This window comes from Mustela nivalis (assembly GCF_964662115.1).
Source record: "Mustela nivalis genome assembly, chromosome: 14".
Lineage (NCBI taxonomy): Eukaryota > Metazoa > Chordata > Mammalia > Carnivora > Mustelidae > Mustela > Mustela nivalis.
Genome location: NC_139033.1, coordinates 27439807 through 27457347, shown reverse-complemented (window position 1 = coordinate 27457347; position 17541 = coordinate 27439807). Strand labels below are relative to the sequence as shown.

The following is a 17541-nucleotide window of genomic DNA, read 5'->3' as shown; positions in this document are numbered from 1 at the left end:
ACAAAATGAAAAGAGTGATGGGGATAAATGGTGGTGATGGTTATAAATATTATGAATGTTTACCACCACTAACTCTATACCTAAAAGTCGTTACAATTGCCAACACAACATTGGAAAAAAAAAAAAAAAAAACAAAGTTGGAAGACTGACACTACCCAGCTTCAAGATTTACTATAAAAGTAAGTAAGACAGTGTGGTTTTAATGAAAGAATACATAAATAAATCAATGGATTAGAATTAACAGCTGAGAAATAGCCCACATAAGTATAATCAACTGATGTATGACAAAGGAGAAAAGGCAAGACAATGGACAAGGAACTTAAACACTTTACAAACATTAACTCAAAAATGGATCGTAGACCTGAATGTAAAATGCAAAACTATAAAAGTCCTAGAAGAAAGTGTAGAATACCTCAGTACCCTGGGTATGGCAATGACATTTTAGGCACAGCACCAAATGCAGGATTCATGAAAGAAGTAGTGATAAGCTGTACCTTGTCAAAATTAAAAACTTAATTGCTCTTCAGGAGACAATATCAAGAGAATGAAAAGACAAGCCACAGACTGGGTGAAGTCATTTGCAAGAGACAGATCTGATATAGGACTGCTATACAAAGAACTCTTAAAAGCCATCAATAAGAAGACAAGGCCCAATTGAAAAATAGACCAAAAGACCTTAACAGACACTTTATTAAAGAAGACATGCCAATAAGCATATGAAAAGCTACTCCACATCATATGTCATCAAGAACATGCAAATTAAAACAATAATTTGATATCACTGTAGAACTATTAAAATGGCCAAAATGCTGAACACTGATAATACCAAATGCTGACAAGGATGCAGAGCAACAGAATGTCTCTTTCATTGCTGGTGGGAATGCAAAAATAGTACAACCACTTTAGAGGACAATTTGGCAGTATCTTTTAAAACTAAATATACTCTTACCATACAATCCAGCAATCATACTCTTGGTATCTTGGTATCCACCCAGAGGAATTAAAAATGCATGTCCATACACAACCCTGCCCATAATACTGATAGCAGCTTTATTCATAATTTCCCAAACTTGGAAGCAACCAGGATGTCCTTCAGGAGGTGAATGGGTTAAAAAAATATGTGATCCATCCAGACATTGGCATATTTTTCAGCACTAAAAAGAAATGAATTATCAAGCCATGAAAAGACAGGGAGAGACCTTAAATTGCATTTTAGTAAATAAAATTAAATTTGTAAAGACTATTCCCTGTACGATTCCAACTATATGTCATTGTGGAAGCAAAGCAATGGTGCAGGAGAAAAGAGCAGTGGTTGCTAGGGGTCAGGGGGATGGATAGGCAGAGCACAGAGGATTTTTAGGTTATTAAAAATGCTCTAGATGATACCATATTGATGGACTCATGTTATTATACATTTGCCTAAATCCACAGAATGTTCAACACCAAGAGTGAACCCTAATATAAACTATTGGCTTTGAGTAATTTTGATGTGTCAGTGGAGGTTCATTAATTGTAATAAATGTCCCACTCTGGTGGGGGATATTGCTAATGGGAGAGACTCTTTGGGTGGGTGCAGGAAGTATCATGGGAATTTTCTACATCTTCCACTAATTTTTGTTATGAACCTAAAACTGCTCTATAAAATTGTCTTAATAAAAAAAGTTACATTGTACACATTAAATAGATAAAAGTTTAATTTGTCTATTATACCTTAAAAAAGCAAGGGAAGAAAGAAATCTAGTATCTGGAAGTGTTGACATATTTTTTTTTATGCTTTATATTAATATCTTTTCTGGTAATCCAATTCTTCATTGTGTTGAAAGATATGATAGATTTCCTACATCTATTGATAATTACTGCTAGAAAACAAGGAACATTCAGTGCCCAAGTATTTCTTTTGACTTGCATCATGAAACCTGAGATGTATTAGTAAAGTTATATCACAGTGGAAGAACCTGTGTTTTTGTAGCACTATTAGCACTATTGGGTTAAAATACCAATTCTTCTAGGTTTTAGGCAAGTTGATTTTCGTTTTTGGGTTTTATCCCCCTCACTTGTAACAATAAGGAAAGGAATAGCTTTTCTGTAGCTTTTTGTGATGTCTTTGAGAATTCGCAAGTGTTGAATATATTCATTGCTCAAAATAGTTGGGGTTTTTTCCCCCTTTTTTAAAGTGGTTTTCTTTTTCTTTTTTTTTTTTTTTTTTTTTAGAAAGAGTAAGCATGAGTCAGGGGTGCCGGGGAGGAGAGGGAGTGGGAGAAGCAGACTCCCTGCTGAGCGGGGAGCCTGACATGGGGCTCTATCCCAGGACCTGGGGTCATGACCCCAGCTAAAGATAGCTGTTTAACCTACTGACCCACACAGGCACCCTAGTTTGTTTTTTTTTTTTTTTTCTCTTTTAATCTTTAACCTCTTCTGAGGTTATTTAACCTCTGCTGAGGTTATTAACATTATTTAATTTAGTGGATATAAAATTTTTCAAAAAATCAAATGGTCTGGAAACTATAAGATGATGAAAATCAAAACAAAAATTTTAAAAGGGAATAGAGAAACAACTATTTTCAAACAGCTGATTTGGGGGGCCCTTGATTGCACAATTGGTTGAACATCCAACTCTTGGCTCAGGTCGTGATCTCAGAATCATGGGATGGAGCTCAGCCTCGGTCTCTGTGCTCAGTGCAGAGTCAGCTTGGGTTTCTCTCTCCCTCTCTCTCTGCCTTCCCCCATCTCAAAAAAAAAATCTTTTTTTTTTTTTTTAATTTTTTAAGCAGCTGATTTTGACACAATTTCATTCCACAATGTGAAAATCTTGATTTTTTTTTTTTCTTCACTCTTTTGGTGATGCTATAAAACAAACAAAAAATAATTCTAAATCTTTTAAGTTTAGTGAAATACATACTAGTGTAAAATGTACATCATGAATTAATTACTCTCATGATCACATGTGTGACTCTAACAGATAATGATACTGATGAGTTCACAATCTTTATCTAGAATTTATTTAACACCAAGAAAACTATTACCTCGTATATATGTATGGAGCTATAATTTTGATTCTCTTCCCAGATTTTGGTTGTGGGAGGTTAACATCTGCCCAATGAAACTAGATGACTTGAGTCCACATGTATCAATCTGTCAGTTTTGGTTTTTTTTTTTTTTAAGAACAAACTATTGAAATTTTAAAAATATGAAAAATTTAATATTCAAGTCAGTGGTACATTCACTCATTTGTATGAGATTTTGGCAGGACTGTGACTATTTAATAGAAAAACGAACAAAAAATACAATTTAAAAAGTTAAAAAGGAGAAAAAAGAAAAGCCACCATTTTAGCCCTTTTTTCCTCCCCAGTCCCCCAGCCTCCCTGTGTTGTGATGCTTACAAGTGTGGTTATCACTGTCATTAAAATAAATGAACCCTAAATCACAAGACTGATCCTGAGTGACACCTTAATTCACTTTGAAAATTCTTCTTAAAGATTTTAGAAATTGGTCAAAGTACCTTGAATAAAATGGTGATCTGTGTATCACCTCCAGAGGTGACCACCTCCAGATGGAATAGAATAGATAGAATCCCTTTGTATGTTTATAGTCAGCACATTTGTTAAAATACAATCTCTGTTTTGTAATTACACTCTGCAGCTGAAACCTCAAAATCCTAGTCTGGTGTTTTAGCTTCCTTCATGGAAGAATGTTGATTTTTTCAAAGGAAGGGACCCTTTTTGATTCTCCCTATATAGCCTTGGACAGTGCCATGAATGTAAAAATAGGCGTTTGCTGAATTTAATCATCCTTATATCTGTGTTTCATCTGATAGATTTCAAAGCCTTCATTTCAAAGTATATCATTTCATTTATGCCCATATCAGCATGGAAGGTGGACATAACAGAAAACATTTTTATCAAGTTTTCATGGATGAGAAAATCAAGTCTCAAAAAGGTTAATGATGTAACTGAGGTCACATGGAAAGTCAGCAGCTGGCAGAGGCGGAAGTCTGATTCATGCTCCCATGTTTTATCACACCATGATTGCTCCGAGAACAACAATCTAGTGCTATGATCTCAGTGTTTGTATCCCTCCAAAATTCACATGTTCAAACCTAATCTCTAAGATGATGGTATTAGGTATTAGGTGGGGCCATTGGGATGTGAGTAGGTCAGAAGCCTACTGGAGCCCTGAGGAATGCGATTTACTGCTCTTATAAGAGGGACCCAACGGGGCTCCTGTCCACCACGTGAAGACACAGTGAGAAGATGGCATCTATGAACCATTAAGTCTTAGTGGATACCAGCTCTACATGTGCCATGATCTTGGTCTTATAGTCACCAGAACTGTGAGAAAAAACAAAACAAAAAAGAAAAAACAAACAAACAAAAAAACATTCTTTTGCTTATAAGTCACCCACTCGATGCTCTGTAATTACGGCAGCCCAAATGGATTAAAACATCCATGCTACTCTATTTATATGTTATTAAGCAAGTTAAAAGGTTCATTATTAAGATATCCCACAATATCACCAGATAGATATAGCTAAAGCTTGAATCTGTCTGTAAGATAAAGACCGCTTTTTTTTTCCGCATGATCTAAAAAACACCCCTGGTTTTTGAGCTTTATCTGCCTTACCAAAAGTCTCTGCCTACTTCATGCTTCTTCCTCTGAGTGCCAGCAACAACAATAACAAACGCTAATAAAGAACCTCTAAGCTTGGCTCGTGCTGTCCATCCACCCTGAACACCAGACACCTGCCACCCTCCCACCACATCTTGAGTAATCCAAGTCATTCCTTCAGTGAACCTTTCCTAAGTTCCTAAAATGGGATCTGCTGCCCTTTTGCCTGGATAGTATTGCTCTCCACATATTCCCTGCTCCCCTACATTTTCCAATATTCAGGGCCGCCTGGAGAACCCTATGACCAGTTCCCACAAAGGGCTATGAACAGAGGGATGTATGCTTTTTTGTTTGTTTGTTTTTTGACGCAGGCGCTGTCCTGGTTGCCCAGGATAGTTGTTCACCACCAAAGAGGATTAACATGAGTGAGAAGTTTCTGTTGCATTCAACCCCTGAGATTTTGTGTGTTCTTTAAGGATAACTCTATTTGGTCCTAACAGAAATGGATAACAGGAGGAGTGCAGCAGTAATAAATAGCCCTAAAATATGTCTCCCTGAAACAGTGGTTGGACAAAAATGGAAGGAAAATGTTATGGGAACTGGGAGAATGATATCACGCAAGGCTAGACATTTGGTGAAACTCTTGCCTCTTGGTATAATTTATGGTAACCTGGCAGGCTGATTGCATGTCTAATGAGCTTCTAGATAAGATCAAATTTGCAAGGACAAATACAAATTAAAAATAAGAGGTTAATTCTCTCTGTTGAAAATGGGGAGAAGCTTTATCTCCCTGCTTTTTTCGTAGAGCATTTACTTTAGAAAACTTACCATTTGTAAGTACTTCTTTCTGTCTTTGAAATAGATAATAAATTCTTCTGAAAACTAAATAGGTCTTTCATCAGCTTTAAGACCCTGGAGTACCTTTCTTAAGGACTCAGGAACCAAGCCTTTGAAATACGAACATCAAAGGAGAGACTGACCCTCCCTCCCAGGTTGCATGGGAGGGTGAGCCTACTGGCCACGTGAGCACGTGGCTCCCTGCAAAACAACTTTGTCATAAAGCTGTGAGAAGTTTGTTTTTCCTCTGGAAAAAGCCAAGTAGCTGACATACATGGTGTCTCCAGTTACCAAGTGAATCCCGCATGAGCACAAATGGTGCTCTCAGGCCTCTCATTTAAAACTAGTTATTGTTTATCTTGAGTATTCTTTTTATTGTTTATCTTGAGTTTATCTTGAGTATGTTTATCTTGAATATGTCTGCTTGAGTATTAAAAGGATCAGATGTTTTTCCATCTTTGCAGTCTCTCAGCCAATTGCCTGTGATGTGCATCACATTCTAGCCTAATACATATAAAATAAGAATGTTTTCTTTCTCTCCTTTGTTTGTGGCGAGGATTTCTGGATTGGGAGAAGATTCTGTTTTTAATCCCATTGCTCAGCATCAAGGGGGAGAAATTAGAAAACAAAATGTTCATAGTGTTCGTTGAAAGGATCTGAGGGGGGAATTGAGAACTTGTAAGCAAAATTGAAAATGATTTAGAAAATTCAAAACCTTCAACCTTGGAAAGGATAATTATGTTGAGTCACCAAAGAAGAGGAGATAAAAATTAAGAAAGTCTGTAAGGGACAAAAGCAGGTTAAAACAGCCTCAAGGAAAAGCAGATTAAGTGTGTAGTCTCCCAACTTTTGCTAAAACCTCTCAATTGATTAAGGTGTGTCATGGTGAAAAACAGCTTAAGGGGACAGTCCCTAGTATAATCTTTTAATTAGAAAAAAGAATGGCCCAGGGTAAAGAACTGATTAAGTAGGCAGTTGGCTTAAAGAATGTGATTTTTGGTCAAGGTAACACCTTTAAATGGAAAGAGTTTTAGGGAAGAAGAAACAAAATATTAGAGCAAATCTGAGAAGTAGGTCTCCAAAAACACTGAAAGAATAATGGATATTGCCTTTGGGACATGTGATCAACAAGAATTAAATATAAAAGCAATGTAAGACTATTTCAAGAAAGTTTTGCAGGAGAGGGAAAAATAAAACCCATACTAAGGATATATATGACTTTTTTAAGACTTGATAATAATCCGCTTTCTCACAGGAGTTTGACAGGGTGAGAAAAACATTGACAAACACGCAAAGCCTCAGGGGACCATTTCTCTACTGTCTAATTCAGATATGGCGAAGGAGGATAATGAAGAAAGAGGGTTGTCCCAAGGCAGAGGGCAGAGCCAAGGAGAGGGAAGGATAAACCAGACCCCTACAAAGAGCAGAATAAGGGTCTAGGATCCCTGAGAGCCCATAGGGTAAGAATCTGATTCTGGACTTTGGGCTAGAATCAATGGCTGGGTGGGTTGCTTTTTGGTTTGTTGGGTTTTTTGTTTTGGTTTGTTTTAGGAAAGGATGAAAAGTGTAGGAAGAAGGGAGAAAAGGGATCTGTGCTGACCAGAAGAGAGACAGAACTATGGCAATCAGTCTTGTTCACCAAATATCCACCGATGCTACACTCTTTACCTGCCCCTTCGCAGTCAAGTGGAGCCATTTGACAGTATTTGGGACCATTGGCTGCCAACAAAATGCCACAGGCTGGGTGGCTTAAAGAACGGAACTTTATTTCTCACAATTCTGGAGGCAAGAAGTCCAAGATCGAGGGTAACAGCTGATGTGGGGCCTTATGAGAGCTCTTATCCCGGCTCGCAGACAGCAGTCTTCTCACTGTGTCCTCACGCTGTGCAGAAATAGGGGGAGGAAACAAGCTCTCTGGCGTCATTACATAAGGACACTAAGCAATTGGATCAGAGCCCCACTATTATGACTTCCTTTAACCTAACACCTCCAGAAAGGCCCTAGTTCAAATATAGCCACACTGGAGGTTGAGGCGTCCACATATGAATTTATGGGGGAACGCATTTCAGTCCAGACCATGGCTGCAAGAGAATTTTCTTACACTTTTCTAACACTTCTATGCACTGTAGCAACACATTGGTCTATTGTTGAGATGTCTGAGCCACAACACATAGCTTGAGTGAGAAATCTGTCTGTTGTTTTAAAGCACTGAGATCTGAAGTTATCATTATTATCATTTTTTTAAATTAAGCAGCATAAATTAACCTGTTTTCCTAACACAAAACCCCTCTATGATTTCAGTACTCACTCACTAAATCTTTTATTACAATTTCTACATTATATTGTAATCATTGGTTGATCTGCCCCTCCAAGTACCCTATGAGCTCATTAAAGGACAGAGATTATGTTTTAGATATCTCTGTTTCTATAGTTCTTATCAAGTATTTGAAAAATGATTGACAGCACCCCAGAGAATAAATGGGGTTTTCGATGTCACGGAAGATGTAAATCATAATTTTCAATTGAGTTTCAGTTACATAGTGTAGGGAATAGGGAAGGCTTCCTCCTTAAAAATTTGCATCAGGGAAATATGTGATTTTTTAAACATCATATATCTGTCTAAATTTTCCCTCTACTTCCAAAGATGTAAAGCTAAGACAAAGCCTTTTAGGAACTTACTGCCTTTTTTTTTTTTCTGTGTGTCTAATTTAGTAAATCTCTTGCACTATAATGCTGGGACTCACTTTTCCTCCCTAGGAGAAAGCATTAATTAAATGACTTAGGAAACTGTTCTTATCAAGAAATGGAGGCTCTGATCTTAATTTTTGCTCCATTAACTTTAAAGTTCAATACATTTTTATTGAACCCACACATACTTAGTGTGAATTGCTTTTCATTAATTGGTCTATGGGGATCCCAATGACAGTTTTGGCCTTCCTTTTAGGTTTTTTTTATTCTCCTTCAGAAAGTTCCTAAACTTTAGTAATAGTAATTAAATCAAGGAATTATTGCAGGGATCAAAGGGATCAAAATCAGTAGAGAGAGATGTGAAGTCTGGTTTGATCTCCTCAGATTGGTGGAGGGTCCCCACATCTACTGATGAGATTCATTTCACAGGCTACTTACAGCTGGCTTTTATGAGAACAATTGAATGATTCATTTATTAGTTATTGATCCATTCATTGAAAAGATGCACACATTTTCATATTTCTGAAGTTGGGGTATCTTTTGTCACTATTATGACATCTTATAATGAATGGATGAATGAGGGAGTGAGTAAATGAATGAAGGAGTGAATGAATGAATTCACTCATCGCCACCCAGTGGTGGTAGTGATTTCATTGCCACTGCCTGCGTGCGTACAGCCTTGGTCATGGGTGCTCATGCTTTCCGCACTCCCACTGAAGTTACATGCGTTGTTCGTGTTTCATTCCTTGAGTTTAAATGCAAACCTTCAAGATATCAGTCAAGAAACATTTTAGGACCATTTGAAAAAAGAAAATGAGCCTTTGGTGCTGACTACAAACTTACCGTGAATACCTTCTGGTGAATAAGTATGCACCAGTTGGCATAAAACTTGTAGAATAGGTGTTAGTGGTTTAGAAGAAAATCTTCAAGTCAAAGACGGCATACCCTTCACTGAAGAAATGTATTTCACTAACACTCCTGGTGGCAAATGAAATGATCTTTTATGAAAAAAGAAAAACAAAGGACATTGATAATTCTGGGTTGATTCATAAGAGTTCATCTCTATATATGCAAAAGTTTTAGCAATCCCTTAGATAACTTATTTTACTTATATTTTCTTTTTATGTATGTATAAGAATAATATACAATAATCCATCACAAGTGAGCCTAAGTCTTTCAACACATACAAAAAATTTTAAGTGGTTAAAAAAAAACTTCCCTTGAATGTATAATTGGCATATTTTTCCCATAGTGATACATAAAATGAGGGAAGGTTTTATAGTCTTTAGTGTTTTATATTTGACAGAATATGGTTATTACCAAGCCTGTATTATATGCCAGGCTTTGTTCAAAGTGCTGGGGATAACTCAGGAAACTAGGATCCCTGCCTTCATGAGGTTTATAGGCTATTTAGGCAGCACAGTATCAAAATAAACAAATTAGGACAATCTTACCAGGTATTAAGGAGTTTTATGTAAGAAAAAAATATAGTAAAGGGACAGCAATGTTGTGACTGGGTACTGTTTCATAGAGTAGTCAAGGCCTCTTATTAAGGTGATATTCCAGGAAATAGCCAAAGGAAGTGAGTCAGAAGTTTGTAGGTAGTTCTTAGAGAAATAAGATTCTTTTTTAAAAAACATTTTTTTAAAGATTTTATTTATTTATTTGACAGAGAGACAGAAAGAGATCACAAGTAGGGAGAAAAGTAGGCGGAAGGGGAGAGGGAAGTGGGCCCCCCACTGAGCAGAGAGCCCGATGTGGGACTCCATCCCAGGACCCTGGGATCATGACCTGAGTGAAGGCAGAGCCTTAACCCACTAAACCACCCAGGCACCCCTTAAACATTTTTTATATAAAGATTTTATTTATTTACTTGACAAAGATAGAGAGAGCACAGAGGGAGAATGAGAGGAAGAAGCAGACTGCCCACTAAGCAAAGAGCCTGATGCGGGGCTCAGTCCCAGGACCTTGAGATCATGAACTGAGCTGACGGCAGACCCAGGCACCCTGAGAAATAAGATTTTTGACCAAGGGTCTTTTTTTTTTTTTAAGATTTATTTATTTTTTTATTTGACAGACAGAGATCGCAAGTAGGCAGTGAGGCAGGCAGAGAGAGAGGAGGAAGCAGGCTCCCCGCTGAGCAGAGATCCCAATGCTGGGCTTGATCCCAGTACCTTGGGATCATGACCTGAGCCGAAGGCAGAGGCTTTAACCCACTGAGCCACCCAGGCGCCCCAACCAAGGGTCTTAAATCCTGGCCAAGGATGGTGTTTGACTTGCATGTTTAAGGGACAGAAAGTGTAACCAGAGCAGAGTGAAGGATTTTTAGGAGATGATAGCTATGGGCCGGGCCATGCATCACTATATCTAATTACCTTTTGGATCATATTAAGGACTTTGGTTTCTACTTTGAATGCAGTAGGAAGCACTGGGGTACTTAGGTCAAGCATGATGCAATCCCACTTATATTATAAAAGAGATTACTCCCCATGTTGTATGGAGACCAGACTGAGTACGTTAGTGTAGAAGGAAGGAGAACTATTAGGTTTGTATAACAAGAATATATGTAAGAGATGATAGGCCAAAGATTTAGCAAGGGAGAATAGAGGAAGCTGCCAGATTTAAAGTCAGAGTCTCAGTAGATGTGGAAAGTGAGAAAAATGTATTAATCATATATGACTTCAAGAATTGGTCCAAGCAACCAGAAGAAATATAGGTGCCATTTACTATAAAATGGAAGAAATATGGAAGGGATGAAAGATTGGGTTGAAAATCAGATGTTTGGTTTCTGGCATGGATAGTTTGAGATATCTTAGACACCCAAGTAGAATTTCAGAAGGTGGTTTCATATATGTATCTGGCTGTGGGGACAGAGTCCCAGATTGAAAATATAAACTTGGGAGTGACCAACATCATGTACCTGGGTGCTCCACTGAAGGAGCACACACAGAGAAAGAAGAAGAGAACATACAAATATCCATGACTTCCTCCTAGAGGAAAAGTGCTTCAAGAAGTAGGTGACATTAACCATGTTCAGTGCTGCAGAGACAATGAGTAAAATGAAGTTTGAGAAGGGACATGTTGTTTTTACAAGTCAGAGGTCACTGATGGCCTTCAAAATACTGGCAGCTTCAGTGGAGGAGTGGGAACAAAAGATTGGAATGAGTTCAAGAGAGACCAGGAGGAGAGGACTCGGAGTCAGCAAGGACAGGTTCATCAAAATGTTTTGCTGTGAAGATAAAAAAAGAAATAGGAAAGTAGGTAGAAGGGATTGTAAGGCTAATCATTTTTAAAGATAGGATATATTAAAAATAATCACATACTGATGAAAATCATACTATACGAAGAAAAAATGATAAGGCAAAAGGAAGAGGGAAACATCTCTAAATCAGTATCTTTTGAGATCATGAGAGGTAATGGTATCTAACGAACAAGTGAGGAGACCACAGGGGGGATAAAAAGGAAAGTATAATGGAGGTATAATTGGAGGTGTAAATGGTGGTAGGCACTGAGGCTATGATAGAGGTATGGAAGGCTGTCTTCTGGCAGTTTCTCTTTTCTTGCTGAAATAAGAAGCTTAACTGGCTGTGAGGGTAGAGAAAAGAGATAGTTCAAGATATGATGCAAGAGAAGGCATGATGTAGTTGTTTAAGAGATTGAGTAAATCCACCAAGGAAATAGAGTGGCAAGGCCAGTTAGCACAAAGCAGAGTTCTTATAACCACCAGGGGACCCTGTGGTCTTTCCCATTTTCCTCTGGTCTTGGGTTCAAACTAGCCCCTGCTTCTGCCCTTCAGATCTTCAGCAGGGCGCAGGGACCCTGGTTCCAGGGAGCCCATGTCTGGGCCTCCTTTAAACAACTACTTCCTTCGATTTTCTTGTTGCAAACTCAGAGTGGCTATTTGTGCAAATTGCGAGGGTTCTCCTGACAGGCTGCAGCTTCCCCACAGTGTGCTCCCATTTATAATGTTCTCAGGGTCCCCAAACATCTGAACATCTCTAAAGTGCCCAAACACACATTGTCATCCCGGTCATCGTATGTTTGCTGTCATCCTTTCACTTTCACACCTGTCTGAGCCCTCTTTTCTCCCTGGAATCCTCCCCTCTCACCCTGGCACTGGGACCACTTGCCTGCCATGCTCCAGGAGGGTGTTCCTTCAGTGCCTACACGTGGGCTCCGTGCTGGGGCACCACACACACTGATCACCAAGCCCTGTCCCCTCCTTGTACTTCCAGCTTCCTGCCAGTCATTGGGAGGAGATGTTTTTGCAGAAAAGCTGTGGTGTCTGCTCTTACCCATTGTGAACTGGGTGACAGGACAGGTGAAGGAGGGAGGTTGTGAGCAGGGGAACCCTGGCTGGGGGATGATGGAAATCATTCCCATTATAAGATCCCCTTCATGCCCAGGCTAGGCAAAAATAGTCTCTTAGTCATGCTCTTTCTACTCTCCTGAGACAGTGTAGATAATGCCAACAATTATGCCACTTTATGAGGCAGAGAAGTGAGCACAAATACATCAGAGATTATTTTCAACTGTCAGATACTTTCCTCCCTTAGTAGGAACAAAGGGGTTCAGTTCAGGATCATATTACAACAGAATCTGAAAATGAAGCAACAGAATAAGTTACAGGCAACATTAAAAAGATGAAGAAATAGTATTATTTTCATTTCTTTTTTGTCTGAAGACTTAAAAACAAGTGTATTAATCTCTGGATACACTCAAAACATAATCCTGTTTCCTTAAGTGTGGGTGAATTTGCCAGAAGTGAAACATGTTCCTAGTGTCATCCTTTCATAATAATTGTATTCCAGACCATATGAGATTGTGCCTACACAGAACAGAATGTTACCAGAATCCCTCTGCTCTGCCCCCCTCCCAGGCCTGCTCTGCTCCCCTCATATCCTTGCTCCCCACTCCTCCTTTCCCCCAGCCCCTCACCCTCACCCTTTCCCCCAGCCCCTCACCCTTTCCCCCCAGCCCCTCCCTACTCCTCCTTTCCCCCAGCCCCTCCCCTCCCCTTCCCCATTCCTCTGCTCTCTTCTCCTCCCTTCTCTCCTCCCCATTCTTCTCCTCCCTTTCCACCCCTTTATTTTCCTTCTTTTTTAGTAGATGATATCTACTTAGGGATCTCTCTTGCTTTTCTTGTGTCCTTCCACCTGACAAAGCCTAATCTAATCCTTGCAAAATATCAAACTTGCTGAAGGCTTTCTTTCTAAACCTTCTTAAAATTTCATGTAAAGTGATCTCCCTAAATATCTAGTCTTTTAGAACCCTGAAGCAGAAAAATTTATAACATCTATTTAAGTATGAAGCCACAGGGCCCTACATTTAAATTTAATTCCAGTGTCTTTAAGAAAAAAGACTCTCAAGGGGAAAAAAATCGTGTTTTTTCCCTCAATTACTTTATATTGTGGTATAGTACATGTTACATAAAATTTACTATCTTAACCATTTTTATTAAAAATAATGATTTTGGAGCAATTGAGGGTTCCTAGAAAACCTAAAGGGATGGTACAGAGGTTTCCCATATACCCCCTTCCTCATGTGCACAACCCCCCATATTATCAGCAGCCAGCACTTGAGTGGGGCATTTGTCACAACTGATACATCTATACTGACACATCATAATCACCCAAAACCCATCGTTCACATCAAGGTTCATGCTTACTATTGTATATTCTGTGGGTCCAGACAAGTATATAATGACATGTATCCATCATCGTGGGGTCTTCCAGAGCATCCTTCCCCATACCCAATCCCTAGTGGCCATTGATCTTTATACTGTTTCCACAGTTGTGCCTTTTCCAGAATATCAGATAATCAGAAATATACAGTATTAGCCTTTTCAGATGGCTTCTTTTACTTAGTAGTAATGCAACTAAGTTTCTTTCATGTTTTTTCATGATTTGATAGTTCATTTCTTTTTAGTGCTGAATAATAGTCCATTGTCCAGATGTACTACAATTTATCTGTTCACTTACTGAAGGACATCTTGGTTGATTCCATGTTTGGACAATTATGACTACATCTGCCATAAATATCCACATGCAGGTTTTGGGTTTTTTTGTGTTTTTGTTTTTGTTTTTGTTTTGTTTTGTTTTGTGAACATAAGTCTTCACCTCCTTTGGTTATAATACCAAGAAGCATAATCTTATTGCAAAAGTGTATTTAGTTTTGTAAGATACTGCCAAACCATCTTCCAAAGTGGCTATACCATTCTTTCTTCCCACCAACAAGGAATGAGAGTTTCTGTTGCTCCACGTCCTCTTCAGCATTTGCTGATGTCTATGTCTCAGATTTCCTTGATGTGCTATAGACACTCACCAGTAGTGTCAAATATCAATTAAATTCATCCAGTTTCAGGAAGGTTATTGTCAAATCAAGTAGAAGAGGAGATACTATATCACTTAATCTCGGAAGTACTAGAAGAAAAAGGCTTTGTTGACTGTTGGTCCTTTGTGGATACTGTAGACTAGCCCAGTTACCTGTTCTCTATGAGTTTCAGTACTTACTTTTTAAGTTATCCTGAAAAGTTCAAAGTAACCAAATGATTATTCATTAATCATTCCTCATGCTGGCAGAGAAAATTCTGAGTTATATTTATTAAAAACAATGTAGTGAAGGAATACTTTGTTAAACAAGGCAGTGAATATTGTGTTTATTTTGGAGGTATGCAAGTTACAACTCAGTATAAATAGGAAGTTTCTAATTTTTTACTCTTCATTCAAAACTTTAAAAAAAAAAAAATTTTCCAGATGTACCTGGAAAGGAGTACCCAGACAGCAAATAAATATAAATACATACACAAATGTATAAGTACATATATCCATTATACAAATACATTCTGTAAATTCAGATATATATTCTACCAAAGATATATGTTATGTCTTAGTTCAATGTTAGTAAACTGCATATCTGTTTATTTTTGTAACAGGCTTATTTCGCTTAGATTTTCTTATATTAAAAACCATGTGGTGGCCACAGCTGGAGCCCAGGACCTCTGCGTGGAGGTTCTGGTGTGGGTCTTACAAGATGGTCAGTGAATTCTTGGGAGGGAGTGTTGGTGAACACACCTCTACCCTTATGGGGGAAGGAGAGGGAAATAGCTGTGGCAGGTAGTCAAAGATGGCATCAAAGGTGGCCTCGGCAAGTTTCCAAAATGACATGGTAGTGCTGTGCTGGCCGATGTGTGGCCTCCATGAATCTACAACATGGGACATACAAAGTATAGCACTGTATTTTTGTGATTCAGTTACACACATTGAAAAGACACTAAGCAATACTGCTTTCAAAAGAGACCAGATTCACCTTGAATTTGAGATTATAATTTAGAAATACAGAAACACTGTGCGTGCATATGTTACATATGTGTCATACGTGATGTGTGTTAGTCAGTCTGGCACGAATGGTTATTGACGCCTTATCTGAGGAATATCTGGTGTGCCCAGCTCACAATCTGGCAAGAGTCATCCCGTTTGGGGAAAAGCATGACAAAGAAATTAAAAAAAAAAAAAAAAAACAATTTACTATGACTCTAATCTAATAAGATCTAAAATTGCCGAGTCAGGGAAAAAAAGCATGCTGCAACAAATAAGTCGGAAAATGTTCATTTCTGGCAACGAGATAACACATGTTATAAAGGTGTTTATAGACACATAGAAATGTTAGAAAACTAATACTACAGAAGGCACAGGGCATTGGAATGAGAGGGACATGAACTGAACTTTGCTCCCATTACGTATTAGTTTTGTAACTCCAGGGCACATAACTGTTTTCTGTTTGGATTCCTGAATTGTAAGACAGAAGCCATGATATTTATTTTTGTGTTATTGTGACAATTAAAAAGCTCCAGGCATCTGATGAGGTATTTTCGTAATTAGTAGTCAGCAGTAGACCTTGTACAAATGCTTCATTTTATTCTCTGCATTTTTGGGGTTTATTTTTATTTCTGTTTCACCTCTCACTCAGAAAGTTTGGAGGCACAGTCATGTCTTCTATTTATTTTGTGTTTTCTGGAGCTTCACTATTGAAGGCAGTTCTTTTGGCACAAGTATATTCACCTATGGGCAGATTTTCCTGAGACGCTAATGAGCTATGGCTTTAAGACCTCTAAAAAAAAGGGAAGCACAACATATGTTCACAAATGTTATCAAAATTTTTGTCACTTTGCACATGTAAAATATTTTTCTGTCCTTCTTATTAAAGTAAAAGGGGCTCGAAAATTATATAAACTTTGGACCCCATAAAAACGTAGATTTGTCTGTATTATCTGTTGACTTATTTCCCCAATAGGGGTGCTGGTTTTGTATAGATTTACCTTTTTCATACTCCATCCCTTCCATGTGGAATCAACAAAATTCACCCCCAAGAGGTGGCCTGCACTGGTGTCGTGGTACCTACCACCCATGAAATGTTGCTATGTGGATCACCAGGAATCATATCACTGATCTTGGCCTTAAATTTCATCAATACTCCAAGCAAAGCAACCAAAACAGTTTATAGAGTCAACAAAATGTAGCCCACAGTGGGGAAGGGAGTTACAGTGCCTTGTCAGTGATCCTTGTCTTTCCTAAGTAACACAATGGAGTTCCAGGGGAACAGAAAGAAAACAAATGATTCGGTCTAATCTTGTAAATATGCTGAATGACCTCTTGGTAAATAGACTAATTATATTGCTGGAAAGAGATTCCATGTGTCCCAAATCTCTTAGCTGGATGCGCCTAGTTTAGGACTGACATTGGAATGGAGCACTGGGTGTTACACACAAACAATGAATCCTGGAACACTACACCAAAAACTAATGATGTACTGTGTGGGGACTAACATAACATTAAAAAAAAAAAAAAAAAAGACTGACATTGGTAAACAAACCTACAATCTATGGATTTAGAAGACAGAGCTCCCTAGAGAACGCCCCTTTAGAAACTAAATCTTTGGGATATAAAGATATTTCCTAACTCAAATACTCCTTGCTAGGTGTGTTTGTCACATTCTTCACTCAGAAACCTCCTATATCTGGGGCAAAGGGTGCACATCCAGTGCCAGAGGAAGGTTTTAAGGAGCTGCCTTGGATGTCCCAGACCTCTTCCTGCTTTGTATGTGCCCCTAGATTGTGATATAATCCAATCCTTAGTGAAGTCTCTTAACAACCTCACCTTTTGGGTTGCCTCGCCCCCCATTGGCTTGAAATGTCTCATAGTAACTAAGTAAAATAAATTTGGAATAGAAGCTATGGTCTATTAATGTTTCTCATAAATGCATAATCCCTAAAAAATATAAATTTTTTTAGCAATATATATGGGTCAGAGGAAAAAATAATATATAAAATGTATGTTTCAAATAGTTGTTTATTAACACCCGTATACCACCTAGTTGGATAAAAAGAGCTGAGAAGGAGAGCTTGCAGGGCCA

General features: G+C 38.3%; 1 protein-coding gene across 1 annotated transcript in view; it reads left to right on the top strand.

The window, feature by feature from the left end:
* The window catches only part of DOK6 (docking protein 6), a 381693-nt gene that overhangs the window by 237138 nt on the left and 127014 nt on the right, over window positions 1-17541 (top strand). The window lies entirely within an intron of this gene.